This window comes from Budorcas taxicolor, chromosome 7, assembly GCF_023091745.1.
Source record: "Budorcas taxicolor isolate Tak-1 chromosome 7, Takin1.1, whole genome shotgun sequence".
In the NCBI taxonomy this organism is placed as follows: domain Eukaryota; kingdom Metazoa; phylum Chordata; class Mammalia; order Artiodactyla; family Bovidae; genus Budorcas; species Budorcas taxicolor.
In genome coordinates this window covers 95,378,642-95,398,648 of record NC_068916.1, presented here as the reverse complement: position 1 = coordinate 95,398,648, position 20,007 = coordinate 95,378,642, and the positions used below count along the sequence as shown (strand labels likewise).

At 43.3% G+C, this 20,007-nt stretch overlaps 1 protein-coding gene across 12 annotated transcripts in view; it reads right to left on the bottom strand.

The window, feature by feature from the left end:
- The window catches only part of CAST (calpastatin), a 135,613-nt gene that overhangs the window by 58,942 nt on the left and 56,664 nt on the right, over positions 1 to 20,007 (bottom strand). The gene's annotated exons all lie outside the window — the stretch shown is intronic.

The following is a 20,007-nucleotide window of genomic DNA, read 5'->3' as shown; positions in this document are numbered from 1 at the left end:
AAAACTCTTCAAGAGATGGGAATACCAAACCACCAGACCTGCCTCTTGAGAAACGTATATGCAGGTCAGGGAGCAACAGTTAGAACTGGACATGGAACAACAGACTGGTTGCAAATAGGAAAAGGAGTACTTCAGGGCTGTATATTGTCACCCTGCTTATTTAACTTATATGCAGAGTACATCATGAGAAACGCGGGGCTGGAGGAAGCACAAGCTGGAATCAAGATTGCTGGGAGAAATATCAGTAACCTCAGATATGCAGATGACACCACCCTTATGGCAGAAAGTGAAGAGGAACTCAAAAGCCTCTTGATGAAAGTGAAAGAGGAGAGTGAAAAAGTTGGCTTAAAGCTAAACATTCAGAAAACGAAGATCATGGCATCCGGTCCCATCACTTCATGGGAAATAGATGGGGAAACAGTGGAAACAGGGTCAGACTTTATTTTTTTGGGCTCCGAAATCACTGCAGATGGTGATTGCAGCCATGAAATTGCAGCCAACCAGTCCATTCTGAAGGAGATCAGTCCTGGGTGTTCTTTGGAAGGAATGCTGCCGAAACTGAAACTCCAGTACTTTGGCCACCTCATGCCAAGAGTTGAGTCATTGGAAAAGACTCTGATGCTGGGAGGGATTGGTGGCAGGAGGAGAAGGGGACAACAGAGGATGAGATGGCTGGATGGCATCACCGACTCGATGGACGTGAGTTTGAGTGAACTCCGGGAGATGGTGATGGACAGGGAGGCCTGGCGTACTGCGATTCATGGGGTAGCAAAGAGTCGGACACGACTGAGGGACTGAACTGAACTGAAGTCTATTGCTGCCTGGTAATTAAGTGCTCAATAACCTCAGATATGCAGATGACACCACCCTTATGGCAGAAAGCAAAGAGGAACCAAACAGCCTCTTTATGAAAGTGAAAGTGGAGAGTGGCTTAGAACTCAACATTCAAAAAACTAAGAGCAAGGCATCCAGTTCCATCACTTCATGGCACAGAGATGGGGAAACAATGGAAACAGTGACAGACTATTTTCTTGGGCTCCAAAATCACTGTGGATGGTGACTGTAAGCATGAAATTAAAAGACACTTGCTCCTTGGAAGAAAATCTGACAAACCTAGACAGTGTATTAAAGAGCAGAGATATTACTTTGCCAACAAAGGTCCATTTAGTCAAGGCTATGGTTTTTCCAGTAGTCATGTATGGATGTGAGAGTTGAACTATAAAGAAAGCTGAGCACCAAAGAATTGATGTTTTTGAACTGTGGTGTTGGCGAAGACTCTTGAGAGTCCCTTGGACTGCAAGCAGATCCAACCAGTCCATCCTAAAGGAAATCAGTCCTGAATATTCATTGGAAGGACTGATGCTGAAAATGAAGCTCCAGTACTTTGGCCATCTGACTCGAAGAGCTGACTCACTGGAAGAGACCCTAATGCTGGGAAAGATTGAGGGCGGGAGGAGAAGGGGACGACAGAGGATGAGATGGTTGCATGGCATTATTGACTCAGTGGACATGAGTTTGAGTAAGCTCCAGGAGCTGGTGATGGACAGGGAGGCCTGGCGTGCTGCAGGCCATGGGGCTGCAAAGAGTCAGACACAACTGAGCAGCTGAACAACAACAAAATATCATTGTAATTTTTGTTTGTATTATTTTCAGAAGGAACATTGACTTGGAAACTTACAGAATTTTGCTCAAATGTCAGCTTTCACCATTACTAGCTCTGTGACTTTGGGTCTTAACTTTTCTAAATATATAAAATGGAGCCTATATGACCTATTTTGCAGGGTTGCATTTATTTGAGATAATGTGGGTAAAATGCCTGGCACATTCTAGGTGCTCATAAAATTGCCAGGGCATTATTTCTAAGGTATTATACAAGACAGAAGAGTAGGCACAGCTCTGGGAAATAGACTCACATAGATCAGAACTCAGAGAAGGCAATGGCACCCCAGTCCAGTACTCTTGCCTGGAAAATCCCATGGACAGAGGAGCCTGGTGGGCTGCAGTCCATGGGTTGCTAAGAGTCTGACATGACTGAGTGACTTCACTTTCACGCATTGGAGAAGGAAATGGCAACCCACTCCACTGTTCTTGCCTGGAGAATCCCAGGGATGGGGGAGCCTGGTGGGCTGCCTTCTATGGGGTCACACACAACTGAAGCGAATTAGCAGATCAGAACTGGAGGGCAAAACAGACTCCTCCCTGGAGGGCAAAAGGGGATAAACGGTAACTGAAGTATTCAAGAAACCCCTTTCCTAGTGGTGTGGTGTCAGTCCCTGCAATCTAATCACCCCAGCAGGGCAACGTGCACGGTACTAGAACTACGTACTCTAGTACTTAACTTGTATTACACTGGCTAATATTAAACACACAGTTAGTAACTTTGAGAATTTCAACTCAGGCTCATGTAAACCTCCTTAACATGTGAGTCCAGTGGGTTTTAGAGTCCAGGGGTTCCATCTGGCGCAGTTGCCTTCTTAAATAACTGGCTGTCTTTCTACCAACCAGTTCTCTACCAACAGCACCCGGAGCCCCGGGCCTGAGGGCTGGCCTGGAGCCATGTCCAAGGCTGAGTCCCCAGGCAGGATGTGACCATGCCTACTGGTCCCCAGCTCCACACCACTCTCAAGGTGACTGCATGAACCCACTGTAACCCATGGCCCATGAACATGATCACTTCTCCTACTGACCTCACTTAATGTTGAACAGAGTGGTGCTTACAGTTAAATTGCCACAATTGACAGATCAAAGCCCAAAGCTTTATTATACTGATTTTTCAAACACAGTTATATAAACTTAATTATTCCTGAGCACCCTTAGGCACCAATTGGGCACCCCCACTCTAAAGCACACGCATACACACACAGACACACACACACACATACATATACCTGGCCACTGTGGCAGGCACGAACGGTCTCTCTTACCTTCCCTTCAGGATAAAGAACTGGAGGATGTACCAAAGTAGATTGTCCCCCATCAAACTAGCAAATAAATATGTGAATATTTAGTCTTCTGTGATAATTTTTTTTAATATGTGGGAATTAACATATCCTCTTGGCTTCCCCAGTGGCTCAGTGGTAAAGAATCTGCCTGCCAATGCAGGAGACGAGGGTTTGATCCCTGGATCAGCAAGAGCCCCTGGAAAAGGAAATGGCAACCAACTCCAGTATTCTTTCTTGGAGAATCCCATGGACAGAGGGGCCCGGTGGGCTACAGTCCATGGGGCTGCAAAGAGTCGGAGACAACTGAGCAACTAACAGTTTCACTTTCACTATCTCTATGTTAATGACTGTCCTCCCACAGGTATAATTGGTTGTACAGATTTCTATTCAAACTCAAGCTCCACTTAGCTATATCCCACTCCTTTGATGATTTCTCTCAGCAATCTAAAACCACCCAAGACCAAACACTCCACAAGAAAGTGCTTTTTACGCTGCAGATCTTCAGGTGAATAGTCACTTATTCTAAACATCCAAATTTATTAAAACATTCTTGCAATTCCATAGCCTTGGGTTTTCTAGTGTGCCTTACTGGTTTATGAAGCAATACCTGGATGGGATCCTTAAACCCTAGAAAGGAGAAGACCTTCAAAGGCTCACCAAGAACAGTAAAATCTCCGTGGAATGCCTATAAATAAGCATGGAGCAGACTGTAATGGGAACTGACCTGCAGCCTTGGCCGCACCTGTTTTCAGCATGGATTCCTTCCTTAAAGTTTTATCCCACCTCTAGGGCATTAAATATTTTGAAACTAAAAGAGGAAAACCAATTCACGGGGGCTGGAAATGAAAACAATCCCACCCTGTTAAGGGCTGGTTCAACTCTGGCTAAGTGTGGTGTGTTTAATTTTTATTCTATTTGTAAGACAAGAAACGTTTACTATCTCTTAACTCTACTGAGGGATTATATACACTTTCAATTTAAATATTCTATATGGTTTGAATTTTTCTGATCATAGGTGTGAATAACTTAAAATTCAAAAATTTTGAAGAGTTAATCCATAATTCTTTGAAGAACCTTAGAAAAAAACTTTGAATATGGAGGTTTTACACAGATGAGGAAAATGGTATCTCATAAAGATGAAGTAACCTGTCGAAGTTTACCACAGTTCACTGGCTCCATAAACATTTATCCAGAACATAGTTTGTGTTAAGTAAGTACATGTTAAATGATGAGAAACTGTCAGACATGTCCCTGACCTTGTGAGAGTTATAGCCTGGTCAAAGTGAACGTGAAGTCGCTCAGTCGTGTCCGACTCTTTGCGACCCCATGGACTGTAGCCTATCAGGCTTCTCTGTCCATGGGATTTTCCAGGCAAGAGTGCTGCAGTGGATTGCCATTTCCTTCTCTAGGATCTTCCCGATCCAGGAATCGAACCCAGGTCTCCCGAATTGCAGGCAGACGCTTCACTGTCTGAGCCACCAGGGAAGCCCTCAGCCTGGTCAGAAATGATACTAATAGAACATTGACTTCAATCCCACTTCTGGGTATGCATCTGGATTAAATTATAATTCAAAAAGAAACATGAGCCCCTGCGTTCACAGCAGCACCATTTACAACAGGCAGACATGGAAACAACACATAGAGCCTACATCTTCTCTGTCCATTCTTGTGTCGATGGACATTTAGGTCATCTCCAGGTGGGCTGCCGTCTATGGGGTTGCACAGAGTCGGACACGACTGAAGCGACTTAACAGCAGCAGCAGCATGTATCTGTATATATACATAGATAGGGAGAGTGGAATACTACTTGGCCATAAAAAAGAATGAAATAATGACATTTACAGCAACATGGATGGACCCAGAGATTACCATACTAACTGAAGTAAGTCAGAAAGAGAAAGACCAACGCTGTATGATATCACTCATACGTGGAATCTAAAATATGGCACAAATGAATGCCTCTATGAAACAGAAACAGACTCACATAGAGAACACTCTTGTGGCCACCTAGGGGGAGAGACATGGGATTGTCTGATGCAAACTATTATATACAGAATGGATAAACAAGGTCCTTCCCTGGTGGCCCAGATGGTAAAGAAGCTGCCTGCGATGCAGGAGACCCAGGTTAGATCCCTGGGTTGGGAAGATCCCTTGGAGAAGGAAATGACAACCCATTCCAATATTCCCGCCTCGAGAATTCCACAGACAGAGCAGCCTTACAGGCTACAGTACTTGGGTTTGCAAAGAGTCGGACACAACAGAATGACTAACACTTTTCTGTATAGCACGGTAACTATATTCAACATCCTGTTATAAACCATAATAAAAAGAATAGGGATTGTTGTTGTTCAGCTGTTCTGTCATGTCTGATTCTTTGTGACCCCAAGAACCACAGCAAGTCAGGCTTCCCTGTCCTTCACCATCTCCTGGAGCTTGCTCAAACCCATGTCCATTGAGTCGGTGATGCCATCCAACCATCTCATCCTCTGCCATCCCCTTCTCCTCTCGCCCTCAATCTTTCCCAGCATCAGGGTCTTTTCCAGTAAGTTGGCTTTTCAAATCAGGTGGCCAAAGGATTGGAGCTTCAGTTTCAACATCAGTCCTTTCAATGAATATTCAGGATTGATTTCCTTTAGGATTGACTGGTTGGATCTCCTTGCAGTCCAAGGGACTCTCAAGAGTCTTCTCCAACACCACAGTTCAAAAGCATCGATTCTTCAGCACTCAGCTTTCTTTCTGGTCCAACTCGCACATCCATACATGACCACTGGAAAAACCAAAGCTTTGACTATATGGACCTTTGTCAGCAAAGTGATGTCTCTGCTTTTTAATATGCTGTCTAGGCTTGTCGCATGTATACATATGTATAACTGAATAACCTTGTTGTACAGAAGAAATTAACACATTGTAAATCAACTATACTTCGATAAAATAAATTAAAAAGAGAATAGTCACTTTAGTAACTACTTGCGGTAAGTGCTATAAAGGGAAAATCACAGGGTCCAATGAGAACACAGCCTAAGGCAACCAGATCTAGCTAAGGAGACAGTTAGGACAGGTGAGGCTGAGGATGCAACAACTGACATGGAGACTGAAGGATAAGCGGGCATCACCCAGAGGTGGGGAGGCCCCTCTGAGCTGTCTGATTTCTAAACCACTGCCTCTGCTGCAGGATCTACGACCCAGTGGCTCCTGCAATCAAGGGACATCCAGATTTAAAGCCATGCTGCTGCTGCTAAGTCACTTCAGTCGTGTCCGACTCTGTGTGACCCCATAGATGGCAGCCCACCAGGCTCCCCCGTCCCTGGGATTCTCCAGGCAAGAACACTGGAGTGGGTTGCCATTTCCTTCTCCAATGCATGAAGGTGAAAAGAGAAAGTGAAGTCGCTCAGTCGTGTCCGACCCTCAGCAAACCCATGGACTGCAGCCTACCAGGCTCCTCCGTCCATGGGAGTGCTCAAATACCAAAATCTCTCTAAGGGAGCAGGACTGTATATCAGACTAAAGTGCAGCCATAACCGTGCTCTCCCTCCTAAATGACCCAGGCAAATCTCTTGACATACATACAGAGTGTTATTATGTATAATCTTAAATTAATGTATAAATCAGAGCAACAGCAGAGAAAAAGTAATTATTTTCCAACTACCCACTCAACAACTGTCTAAAAAGCAACGAGCCTGGGGCCGAGGATACACAATGAATAAGTCGCCATCACAGCTTTGAAAAAGTTCATCATAAACAGACAATAAGCAGTCTGTGCAACAGGTATCAAGCAGGTTTAGTTACAGCTTAAATGCTCTAACAGGTATGGAGAAAATCCTATGGGACTGGGCAAATGTTTTGGTTCTATGTAAGCTGCAGGCCCACATGAAATAATCTTACTGGGTTATCAAATACCATTAAAATGAGCAATTATTAATAAAGAAAAAGTAACTGCAGCCATAAAAAATTAATGTTTACTCCTGCACTTACCCAGGTTGGCTTCTTATGTTCTGGCATTATTCAACAAAACCTCTTTAGATTTGTTCACCTGCTACAGTAAGAATTTTGGAAGTTTACTGCTGGAAATGATGAGAGATATGAAGGGCTTTTCAGATCCTTCAGAAATAGAAACTGATTTTCTTGTTCACATGTATTTGGCAACGGTCTCCCCGACTACAGCCATTTAGCTCTCTCACCCATTTTGGCCACATGAGTCTTCCCACGTATCTCTCTCAAGCCTCCCTCTAAAGTAGATGCAGGGGGCATGATGCCTGTAAACCACTGTATCACACAGAAAGCCTTTCTCTTGCCTTTAAAGACCCCCAGTCTCCAATCCCAACCATCTCCCAGCACAGAACATCTCCTCCAGGCAGCGAGCCCATCCCTTTCTCAGAGCACACCTCACTCATCTCTCCCTTTACATTTTTCTTTTTTTCACAAAAGTGCAACTGGTTGGGATGCTTCTCTTCCCCAAATATCCAAATCCTAAATGCCTTTCTTTCAGGTACATCTCACTAGCATCAGCCCTGACATTGTAACATCCAAACCACCACAGTCCAAAGTGGGCATCCACCCATCTTCGTTAATCCCCACTTGCTTTCTCAAAATACCTTACTGCTGCTGTTGTTGAGTAGCTAAGTTGTGTCTGAATCTTTGTGACCCCCATGGGCTGTAGCATGTCAGGCTTCCCTGTCTTTCATTATCTCCTGGAGCTTGCTCAAACTCATGTCCACTGAGTCAGTGATGCCATCCAACCATCTTATCCTCTATCATCCCCTTCCCCTCTTGCCCTCAATCTTTCCCAGCATCAGGGTCTTTCCCAATGAATCGACTGTTTGCAGTCACCATCCACAATGATTTTGGAGCCCAAGAAAATAGAATCTGTCACTGTTTCCACTTTTTCCCCTTCTATTTGCCATGAAGTGATGGGACCAGATGCCATGATCTTAGTTTTTTGAATGTTCAGGTTCAAGCCAACTTTTTCACTCTCCTCTTTCATACTTATCAAGAGGCTCTTTAGTTCCTCTTTACTTTCTGCCATAGGGTGGTATCATCTGCATATCTGAGGTTGATACTTCTGGCAATCTTGATTACAGCTTGCGATTCATTCAGCCTGGCATTTCACATAATGTACTCTGCATATGTTAAATGAGAAGGGTGACAATCTACATATAGCCTTGACATATTGTTTTTCCATTTGGAACAAGTCAGTTGTTCCATGTCCAGTTCTACCTGTTGCTTCCTGACCCACATACAGATTTCTCAGGAGGGAGGAAAGGCGGTCTGGTACTCCCATCTCTTCAACCGTTTCCCACAGTTTGTTGTGATCTACACAGTCAAAGCCTTTAGCATTGTCATTGAACTAGAGTAGATAATTTTCTGGAACTCCCTTGCCTTCTCCATGATCCAATAAATGCTACTTCCTCTGCCTTTTCAAAACTCAGCTTGTACATTTGGAGTTTCTCTGTTCACATTTTGCTGAAGCCTAACTTGAATGATTTTGAGCATTACCTTACTAGTGTGTGAAATGAGCCCAATTACAGTAGTCTGAACATTGTTTGGCATTGCCTTTCCTTGGGATTGAAATGAAAACTGACCTTTCCCAATCCTGTGGCACACTGCTGGGTTTTCCAAATTTGCTAACAATTGAGTGCAACACTTTAACAGCATCATCTTTTCAGATTTTAAATAGCTCAGCTGGAATCCCATCAGCTCCACTAGCTTTGTTTGTAAATAGTCCCTTACACAGACAGATGATGACATAATTGCGTCTCAAGGTGTCTCCTCCACCACCTTGGGGTCCGTTCAAAAGATCAGCATTGGCTATACTCATCTACTGACCCTACTCTCACTCAAGGCAGGTCTCTGTTGAAGGCTTTCCCTAGATTCTGCAGGGTGCCTCGTGAGGCTGCAGGAGAAGAGAAGCAAGACGCGGGGTGAGGTCCACCATCCTGTGATGCTAGGTGTGAGTGGCCTCGCCCATGGGTCCCAGCTGAGAGAACAAGGGTTTCTTCAGAAGGGGCGGTGTCCTAGACGGCTGAGTCATCCACTCCTCTGCCATGAAGTGCGGCTGATGAAAACATCAATCCCTTGGCCCTCTACTTCTCCGTCTCCCATGGCGCAGTCTTTTCACTTGCGCGGGCTCCTATCAGCTTCTTTCTGGACACTGTCAGAGGGTTCACAGGGACCCTCAGTCTCTCCCCTCCACTCTCTCCACCTCCCCGTGATCACCCTCCCTGCCCCCAGCTCAGTTCAGAGAGCACACGCAGAGGATGCCAGCAGATGAGTCAAAGGCCACGCCTCTCCTCAGACCTGGCTTCCTCTCCCCACCCCTCACTGTCAGCATGCCCACTCACCCTTCACACCGGAGCTGCCTTTGTTTGGGGAGGTGATGAAGATCGCTGGCCCAAGTCCGTGCCAGCCTTCCCCACCTGACAGTCCATCTGCAGTTTCACTCTGAATCACTGACCATCCTCTTCCTCCAGGGCTACTGTGACCTGGAGAGCTGCAGGGCCAATGCCCAGCCCTCTGACCTGTTTCCGTTTGGAAGCCTCTTCCACTTGGCTCCATTCTGCCCTGCATTCTTTAGTATGTAGTCACCAACCCTCTGCCTTCTCTCTCATATTCCTGCGTCCTTGGAGATGCAAGAATCCCCATGACTTTATCGTTTCCTCTGTGAACAGTTCTCAACATTTTAACAGCAGCCTTGCGTTATTACCAAACATTATTTTTACCTTAAAGGGAGGAAATCGAGAAAGAGGGAGGCTCTAAAGCCTGCTCCAGCCCTTAATTATTCTCCCAGAAGCCATCACCCTAATCTGCAAAAGGCAAGTAATACTACGTGCCTCTGGAGTCGCCCAATGATGTAATGGGGGAAACTCGCCTCTTCTGAATCAGCTGGAGTTGGCACAGGGCTGCTTCCAGCGCTCAGCACCATCCCACCCTTCTGCTTTGGTTTCCTGCCCACACTCCTGGTCTCATCAGGCAGCTCCCACACCTGGATTATATCGAGTCCTTTTTATAGCTTTCATGCCTTGTTCCCTCCCACCCCCAACCCCACTCCAATCTCCAGCTCCCAGTCCTTCTATCACTGCCTGATTTATCTGAAATGAATGCACATCAGCTTCCCACTCTGATGAAACACTACACTCTTGGGGGTTTCCTGCCATCCTTGATGAGGTTCAATGTCTTCCGCCTGGACTTCAGACTCTTCGTATTCGACCTCATCTGCTGATTCCATCGTGCCTCTTGCTATGCCCTGTACCGTATCTCCCCATCACTCTCCCCCGCCCCAGGAGGCTGTCCTTCCTGTTTTAGGAGAACTTCATCAGGCAGCATCACTCGCTGGCTGAGAGAGTGAGAGCGGACTTGAGACTGGTGGAATTTCAGCCAACACTGAATTCATGTGCAAGTTCAAGTTCCTTAACCTCTCTGTGCCTCAGTGTCCTCATCTGTAAAATGAGAAGAGTAACAATTCTTCCCTTACAGGGTTGTTTTAAGACTTAGCTAATGTATACCAACCCATTATAACAATGCACAGGAAGTGACTAATGCTGGACAAAGGCTAGTCAGTGTTGGCATCACCACCATGCTCCCATCCACCACTGAGCCTTGCATCTTGCCATCCCCATGGCAAGGAAGCCTTTCTCTGCTCAGATTCCTCCTGCCCTTGAAGACTTAGCTCAAGATGCAACACCTATATCTGCTTCAGCTCCTCCTATCTTCTCAACTCCCTTATATGTTTGTACTTCTTATTTGAACACTTAATCTTATATGCTGTCGAGGGTTACTGAGTCGCTTCTATGTATCAGTCATGTCTTATCAAAAAAGCTGTAAACTGACCAAGAGACAGAGATCATTTCCACTCCTCAAGGTGCCTACCATAGTGTGTAGCAGCAGAGAGGAGCTCAAAATCCACTGCTGATTCCAATCTTTGTTTCCATTTGCTAATTGTCAAAGTTTCATTTAAACAAAGAATGAAGTATGGTTTTAGTACCTTGCTTTTTTTAAAAAGAAAGCTAAAATCAAGAAAATAATTAATAAATCAGAAGAAATGTTCAATCTGATTGCTTCTTATGGCCATGAGTCCACAAGCAAGTCCATTAAACCTGAAAAGTGTCTAGTTTCCCACATAGGAATACCATGTACTCCACAGGGTTACTGTGAGAGAGTCAGATACCAAATACTAGCGCAATTTGAGCAAAGCACAAAACAAATATTAAAAAATTTTAAAACTAAGAAGTTCTGACAAATCAGTAACTAACTTTTAGTTAGGTCTGCTAGATGCACAAGAGAGAAATGTATTTGTTTCTGAACTATAATGAGATTCTTATTTTAATGATTCATCTCAAAAAAAAAATGAAAGAAAAAATCATAGATTTTCTTTAAAAACTTTTTTTTCACAGTTTCTGTCAGAGACCCGAACTTGAACTCCATGAGGCCAGGGACCATGCCTGTCTCAGCAGCTACACATATCCAAATGTTGCACACAATAGGTGCTTAATAAGTATTTGTTAAATAAATTAATGTATGAATTTGTACATGTATAAACATGAGTATTATGTGATGGCTCAAATCAACATTATATTAGTTTTATTCAATCACCAGAAGTTTTGTTTAAAGCACTAGTCTTCTATACCCTTACTGGCCTTACCCGGAAGTTGTATTACTTCAAAAAAATACTCAGAGGCACACAACCAAACCCTTAGCTGCTTCCTGTGAGACACCTGGAACAAACAATAGATGGCCCATGAGGGGCTTTCTAAAGAAAGCACTGCTTTTCTTCACAGACACCGTTCAGGGACCAGTGAGAACACGTTTATGGGGCTGGACTATTCACTTTAGGAAATGAATATTCAGATGTTTAACTGTCTATTGTTTGCCCTGCAGTCACACCATGACATACCATCTTGTCTCATAATGCTTTTAATTATTTTCCATAATAATGATGCTTCTCAAGAGAACCACAGTTCAGTTGCCTAACAAAGTATGATATTTAATCCTAACAAAAAATATGATTCCCATGAAATGGGTCATTTATGAATGAAGCTGAGCCATCTCTTTCAGGGAGAACATGGCTTGGTGCCAGGAGACCTAGTTAGGGCACCAATTTCTGCATCCGCACATGTGCAATATGAGGCCAGGTCCACTGTGAGAGGATCCTAAGTACAACACCAAGTTATAAGAAATCAGAAGAGGGAGACTGTATTTCTGAGATGCAGGTTTGAAGATGGCTGGGAAAACATCACAGAGGAGATGGGAACAATTTACTTAGTATTCATGGCAGTTGGGATCGGGAGGTAGGTGAGGACTATAGAACCTTCCATGGGCCAGGAACTGTGGCAGGTGCTTTAGGCATCTGATTTCAGAGTATCTTTATAAATCCTAGGACCCAATCATTATTACTTGCATTTTACAAAGGAGAATATTGAGGCTCAGAGAAGTTAGGTAACTTATCTAAGATCTCACAGTTGAGAAGCTGTAGAGCTTGGATCTGAACACAGACACTGACAATAAGGTCCATAAGCTTTATGCTATAACAAGTTGACTCCCCTACTTTCAAAAAGTAAAACAAAATATTTCAGTTTTAGAAAACAAAGAGATGGAGCCAGGGACAGGGTAGTCATTCCAGATGAGCAAAACAGCTTGAGCAAGACTCAGAGGTGGGGAAGTACCAGAGATCATCAGTCCGGAGTCTGATAAAGTAGAACATGGCAAAATGAGGCGACCTGAACACTGCCTGGGGGAAACAGAAAGTGATTCTATCCAGGCTGAGGATGCTATACACTCATGAAATATATTAAAAGGCACTGCACAGCCTTAAGATAAAAATAGAAAGCCTGAGCTCTACTTGCTCTGGGAAGTGGAGAGCACATGCATCTTTGGCCTCTGATGCAACCCTGTGGGCAGACCTCAAAATAAACATCCACACATTGCCCGGCAACCGGGACAGTGGCCACAGCTGATCTGTGATCAAAATCCAAGCCCGAGAGACCTTAGAACAGCTGGCCACACCCTGTGAGTGCCTGATTATGAGCTGAGACACAGAAGCACCCCAAACGCTTAGGAAAAAAGCCACAAAAGGCGTGAAGCTCGGTACCTAAGCCAACTGCTGCATTTTCATTGCTTTGTGAGCCCCACTTTTCCAGAGTTCCCCTTCCCTCCCTCCGGGGCTGATTATTTTGTAGGCAAGGAAAGAGCAAGCCATGCAGCCTGGATTCATCAGAGAGGAGAAATGCAGCTTTTTTTTTGTTTGTTTTGTTTTTTTTTAAGTTGTGTTCATGCCTTTGGGAGCCTGGTTACTTTACTTGATACATGAATAATTCCAACTATGTCTGACTTTGGCTGCCCCAAACAAGCCAGAGAAGTTAGACCTGGAAAAGACAGCTTACTTTCCTCTTGTGGTCCCTCCCCTAGAAAAGGTTTGCTTGGCTAGGACATTCTTAAGCTTGTGAGTCATGCAATTTAAACAGATTAGAAGTGACATAATGAACAGTGAGGAAGACAGCCCATGACAAGTTCTCTGAACTTAAGTCTTAACCTCTCTAGAACACAGTTTCCTCATCTGCAAACTGTCAGGCTTGAGAACTCTGGAGTTCTGCAACTCTAATATGATACGCTATAAATACGTAAAGTTTATTAAATAATGTACCCAGTGATAGATGTTCAAAGGGAAAACAGGAGTTTAGCTTCTGGAATTCCATAGACCTGGGGAATCACACTATCTGTGTAACTTCAGACAAGTTGCTTAAAGTTTCATGTCTGACTCTTTGTAACTGTAGTCTGCTAGGGTCCTCTCTCCATGGGATTCTCCAGGCCAGAATACTAGAGTGCGTTGCCAGTTCCTTCTCCAGATGATCTTCCCCACCCAGGGATCAAACCCAGGTCTCCTGCATTGCAGGCAGATTCTTCACCATCTGAGCTACAGGGAAGTACTAAGCTTTCCAAGATTGTGTTTTTTTATTTGTTAAATGGTATAAAGGTGACATCTACCTCATAAGATGGTAGTGAGGAATTAATGAGGGTGTGTTCATAAGGCCTGGCACATCATAAGTTAGTAAACAAAAGTAATTTGTATCATTTTACAGATATCAATTGCCTGGGCTTCCCTGATAGCCCAGTTTGTAAAGAATCCGCCTGTAATTTGGGATACCTGGGTTCCATCCCTGGGTTGGGAAGATCCCCTGGAGAAGGGAAAGGCTCCCCACTCCAGTATTCTGGCCTGGAGATTCCACGGACTGTATAGTCCATGGGGTCACAAAGAGTCAGACGTGACTGAAGGACTCTCCTCAGTCTCAGAACGGTGAAGCACTTCAGTGGTGACCACTGCTTTGAGAAGTCTCATATTGTTTATCCTACAGAGAAAGGGCAATATTATTTTATATGACAAGATTTTGTTTGGGTTGAAATGCATCACTTATTTATCCTAAAAGATTATGAACTCATCTGAAGCATATATGGTTACTGGTGATATGATTATTGTACAAGAATTAAAAATTCTGAGCTCTGGTGAACAGTTGCCTGAAAGCCTTTCAGCTTGGTTTTCATAGTGCTTTCAAATTCATTCCTTAGGCACAAAACTAACAAAGAGTGAAAGAAATGAGAACTTTTTATGGACTGCTGTGTAATAAAACCAACGGCCCATCTCAATCTCTACAGGGATGACAGGCTCAAAGCGTCTCTTAACGAAACTGAGAAGGTACCTATAAGGAAACACAGAGATGGAGCCAGCTGCGTGGTGACTGAGAGATGAGTCTGTCACACGGCCATTCTTGTAGCTGGCTTCTCCCTGAAGCATGTTCTTAATAAGAAGACTTAACTGACAGGAATTAGTACAAAGTTCCCTTCTCCAAGCTGATTTCCAAATAATGAATATGAAAATGCAGGGTGAAATAAAACATTGTTCTAGAAACCACGTAAGAAAAACAAATTCAGAAATGTACACTAACAGCAAGCTTAATCTTTGCAAATATTAAAGAGGTAATGTTATTTAGTCAGGAGAACAGCTGTGGAGGCTGACCACTTGAGTTTGGATTCCAGCTCTGCTACCAGCTGTATGACCTTGTGCAAATCTCCTAACTGCTTTGTGCCTCAGTTTCCTCATCTGTACAGTGGGAATAATCAATACCTTCCACATTTCATCCCACTTTCCCCGAAAAAAAAAAAAAAAAAAAATTCAACAGAATAGGAGAATTGATTTTTAAATAGGTTTCATTTTAAATATGTAAAAAGTTTGTAAAAATATGAACAGTGCTGCTTATCCTTAAGGCTAAGCAAAAGTTCTGCATTCCGACGCCAGAAGGATGTTTTTCACTACATATTTTACCTGTTTTTTTTTTTCTTAAATTTCCCTATATTCAGATGTGTAATTTATTCCTTCTTTACTGCCCATTAAGACATCTGACCACGGGGTCGCAAAGAGTCGGACACGACTGAGCGACTTCACCTTCACCTTCAAGACATCTGAAGAAACTCTGTCAACAAAACTCTTCTTTGCTAATTCCAATCAGTGTACAATATACTCTTTCACAGAAGCAGGAAATTTAATCAATCAGAATTTCCACAGCATTAAGATGTTGAGCATAATATTGAGGGCATAATATAATTTCTAGTGCTTTTCTGAATTTAGATACAAATTCCTCTCTCAGTTATTTAAACTGCCTGAATATAAACTACTGAGTCTAGGATTTTATGACTGGTCTACTGAAAAAGGCACTGGAATCAAATAGAACCTTGCTATCTATGTGACCCAGAGTAAATTATTTAACCTAAGCCTTAGTCTTCTCATTTTAAAAACTGTCCTAATACCCATCTACCTAGTTGCAAAATATGCAACTCTTAAGAGGATTAAATGAAATCCATAAATCACTTAGCACACTAGTTGTTTAACAAATTAATGAACAGTTGGGTTTTCTTCTTTTCATTTATTTTCCATTTATCTAGATCCTGGAGAGCTTCTCCAAACTACAGACATACTGCTGGACCTAACCCTCTCCCACAGCATTCCAGAATTATCTACAGATTATCAGAATGTCCTTTGTTAATCGTTTATTTCCTATCGGTTGTCTCTCCATTTTAAATAGTAACCAAATCTTCAGTTCATTGGTCAGTAGAAGAATGTGGAGAAGTTATACACAACAGAGAAAAGTTACGGTTTATCACTGGTTCAACTGGAAATCAACTGGGGTATTTGGCCAAGATTTTAAGTGCAAATATGTAGATCAATGTTCATCACATTCAGTCTTTGGAAACTCAAGTAGAGGTGTAAGAATACGATTGTCAGAGGACTATAGAGAATGAGACAGTTCTAATTTGCCAGGCTAGGAATCCTACCACAAGAACACTATCTGAGAATAATTCAGCACTCATTCCTGTAATAATTGAAAAAAATGCTTGAAACCAAGGAAGAACTCAAACTCAACAGCCAAAAGAGGGGAGCCTTTCCCTAACATTTTCAACAAGGGGGTACACTGTTTCTTAATAATGTGTGGACACTTCATGGCTAAAATTTCTAACAATAATTAGCTAATGAGCCAATTAAGTTAAAACTCAAGTTACAGTAGGACATCACAAAGATGATATAATTTTATAATATTGCTCGGGAAAAATGATCACTAATTTTAATCAGTGAAACTACATGAAATATGCAGGAATCCATACATATTTAATTATTTTATACTAAAATTATACATAATGACTGCTGGCAATGAACATTATATCAAGCTATTGGGCACTGTGCCAGGTCAAGCATTAACACCTTTGCTGGTTGTTTAGTCACTGAGTCGTGTCTGACTCTTTGTGACCCCATGGACTATAGCCCGCCAGGCTCCACTGTCCTTTGGACTTCCCAGGCAAGAATACTGGAGTGGGTTGCCATTTCCTTCCCCAGGGGATCTTCCTGACCCAGGGACTGAATCCATGTCTCTTGCGCTGGCAGGCGGATTCTTTACCATGGGCTAATAATTAATAAAGCCCTGTGGAGGGCAGGCAAAGAGCAGCTGAGAAGCACGATCACAGGCTTCAAAGACAGGCAGCACTGCCCAGTTTTCCAGTTTCCCTCTGGACAGGACCTCTGCATAGGAGGTGTAAGTGAAGTCACAGAGCTGCCTGGCACTCGAAGCGCTCCCCAGCATGCTCGCCAGCTTGTTGCAGGACAGGCTTGCCAACTTGGAGATGTTCTTCCCATGGTTCATCAAGGAGCGACAGGTTTTGGCTTTTATCTCTGGCATTTTTAACAAGACGTTCTGGGCACCAGGGTTATACTTCTCTGCTTCAGGGAGGGTCTCAGAATCGGCGGTCATAGTCGATTAACACCTAGCTCAGTGGTTTGGGGGCTTCCCTGGTGGCTCAGGTGGTAAAGAATCTGCCTGCAACGCAGGAGACCTGAGTTCAGTCCCTGGGTCGGAAGATATTCTGGAGAACAGAATGGGTACTCACTGCAGGATTCTTGTCTGGAGAAGTCTGTGGACAGAGGAGCCTGGTGGGCTCCAGGGAGTCCATGGGGTTGCAAAGAGTCAGACAGAACTGAGCCAATTCATTTTTCAGTGTTTTTTGGCCCAGAAGCAGAACCACTGTTGGGCACTGTGTGGGGAGGGGCAGGGCAGGAATGGACACTTAGAAACTTACAAAGGAGTTTGTCCAAAAGCACAAGGCAGGCGGAAGAGAAAGGAAGGGTTACAGCCTAAAAAGCTGTAAGCCCCCCAGGGGATTCTGAAACTCTCTGACATTGAGAGTGACTGCTTTAGGTAGTTTTAAAGGAGATGGCTTTATAGGGAGTTGGTGGAAGGGCCACTATTTTCTATTAAAACCATCTATTGTTACCCATGGGCACTTTTCTTCCGGTAACAAACTTAAGTCTCTTCCTGCTTTCATTTGGTCAAGAGAAAGATACCAGAATTCATTAGATAATGAGTCAGACTCACAAAATTACTTTTCAAAAGTACTTTCCAGCTGGTTTTGAAAGGAAGATTTGTGGTGCTGACATGGCCAGTCCAGGTTACTAAATAGCGTAGATGCTCCCTAAAAAAACAGTCCTGTAATACCCCAAAAGTACCTGTCTTCTCCAGTCTCATGACCGCAAACTCTGAGGACAATTGATAATTGGGATTATGTCTATAGTGTACATCTTTCTTACACCAGAAAAATGTAGAATATAGGCTTCGCCAAGCTCAATAGTGCTGTCATCTTATAGGCAGATATTCTGGCCCACTAGAGGAACTCAATGCTACACATATCCACACATCTAGCATACAGCTCAGTTGCAAGGATTTATTTAAGAAAAAAGTGAAGTTTTTTTCTGAAAAATTTTCAGAAACATAATATTTGTCTATTTCTGTAGATCAGGATTCTAACACTCAAATGAAAATATATTTTGGGGGATGTGAATGAGTCTAACAGGCCAGGATGAAGAGGGGGCAGGAGGCTTCATGACAAAATAGAGCGTGCAGTTATTATCTAAAGGCTTTCAAAACTTTTAAAAACACTGCGCAGGCTTAATAAAATTAATCTGAATTCTGATTCAAGAGCCCCTTTCTGTTCTAGACACATAGAAATACTGTATAAAATTTAACATTAAAACATTAATTAAATAAAGCAATAAATCAAGAGATGGTGAGTATAAAAGAGAAGTCGAAAATTCTGGAAGATAAAAATTCTGGCCACAAGTTTCAGTTCCCTGCTGTAGACCAAGCCCTCTGAACCTCATGCATCTTTGTAAACAAAATATTATGAAAAGAAGCATGTCCAAAAGCATATATCCCAGGATCTGATGATGACAAGTCATGGTAATGGCATTATATTAGACGATTTTATTTGCCTTGTTAGATATAAACAGAATTTCCTATTCCACGATAAGAAGGAAACAGAAAAGACTTACACGACTGAAAACCATACAAATAATTTTCCCTCTGCTACTCTGGCCACCCTTAGTACAGCTAATGAGGAAACAATACGCAGGAGGCTGAGTCTCTGGTTTCTCTGCAGGAGCAACTTTCTGCCCCCGCAACTCTATTCTAGACAACTCTGGAGGGATCAAGAGCTCATCGAGGTATTTATACTGAGGAGCTCAATCCATGACAGGGTCCAAAGAGTATGCATGCATACTCACCCGGGTGCCTTCTCTTATACCAGCTTTGAGTGAAAGAGGAGTGGTTCAGGCCCTTTCTTAGGCTCCAACAGAGATCAATCAGGTCAGTTCAGGGGGGCCACTCAGGATGGCTCAGAAGTCTCAGCTTCCGTCAGTAGAAGAGCCACAACTCTCAGCAAGACTGCACTGCACCGCTGCTCACAGACTGACTCTGGTGAGCCAACTCCCTTCTTAAAGCAGTGCTCATTCCACTTTTACAGGTTTAAGGATTTACCTTGAAAGCTTACTGGGCCATAGATTCCAGCAATGCTGACTGGGCAGGTGCGACCTGGGCCATCTCCATTTTTAATTAAGGATCTCAGGTGAATTTCACACAGATGCTTTCCAGACTTCATATCACGAAACACTGCATTAGAGAATTTCAAGGGGGAGAAGGAAGTACAACCCCAGGACACAGGTCAGGAGAGTCCCAGGCCCATAGATTAGCCTGGGATTATCCCACTGGACTGCCTTCTCTATTTGAGAAACAAGAAACCTCTCTCCTCTGAGGGGACCCTGCTGCTAAAACACAGCTCTGTGCAATTAAGGAAGCCCTGCTGCAGTTACAGTCCGCTTCCCCATTGCTTAGTATTACCAGTCCATGGCAGGGCTCCCTGGGAAACTCCTCACGTTCCAGAACTCGGATGATGGCGAGCCACGGAATCATCACCACTCACACACATCTTAGCCATTATGATCAGTATGTACCATGGGACCTAGAGAACTGAGGATAATTCTGTTTTGGCAATACGTAAACCTATTTACCAAAGCTAACTTGACTAACCAGTAAAAGCAGACCCAAATCTTCTTTCCAACATATAAGAAATCCTCCCAAATAAAACTGATTGTTAGTGTTTTGTAAGTGTTGCAAAGACATCTAAGGGAAAAAAACAAATACTATCAACAAAAGAGACCAAGAGGCACCTTTGGAACTAAAATAGGCCAATTATTGCTAGTGAA